The sequence below is a fragment of the Triticum aestivum genome, chromosome 7B (assembly GCF_018294505.1).
Source record: "Triticum aestivum cultivar Chinese Spring chromosome 7B, IWGSC CS RefSeq v2.1, whole genome shotgun sequence".
In the NCBI taxonomy this organism is placed as follows: domain Eukaryota; kingdom Viridiplantae; phylum Streptophyta; class Magnoliopsida; order Poales; family Poaceae; genus Triticum; species Triticum aestivum.
In genome coordinates this window covers 616,635,743-616,635,983 of record NC_057813.1, presented here as the reverse complement: position 1 = coordinate 616,635,983, position 241 = coordinate 616,635,743, and positions in this window count along the sequence as shown.

Sequence of the window (241 nt, the reverse complement as noted above, 5' to 3'; positions counted from 1 at the left end):
GAAGAAGAAGAAGAAGAAGAAGAAGAAGAAGAAGAAGAAGAAGAAGAAGAAGAAGAAGAAGAAGAAGAAGAAGAAGAAGAAGAAGAAGAAGAAGAAGAAGAAGAAGAAGAAGAAGAAGAAGAAGAAGAAGAAGAAGAAGAAGAAGAAGAAGAAGAAGAAGAAGAAGAAGAAGAAGAAGAAGAAGAAGAAGAAGAAGAAGAAGAAGAAGAAGAAGAAGAAGAGGAAGAGGAAGAAGAGAAGA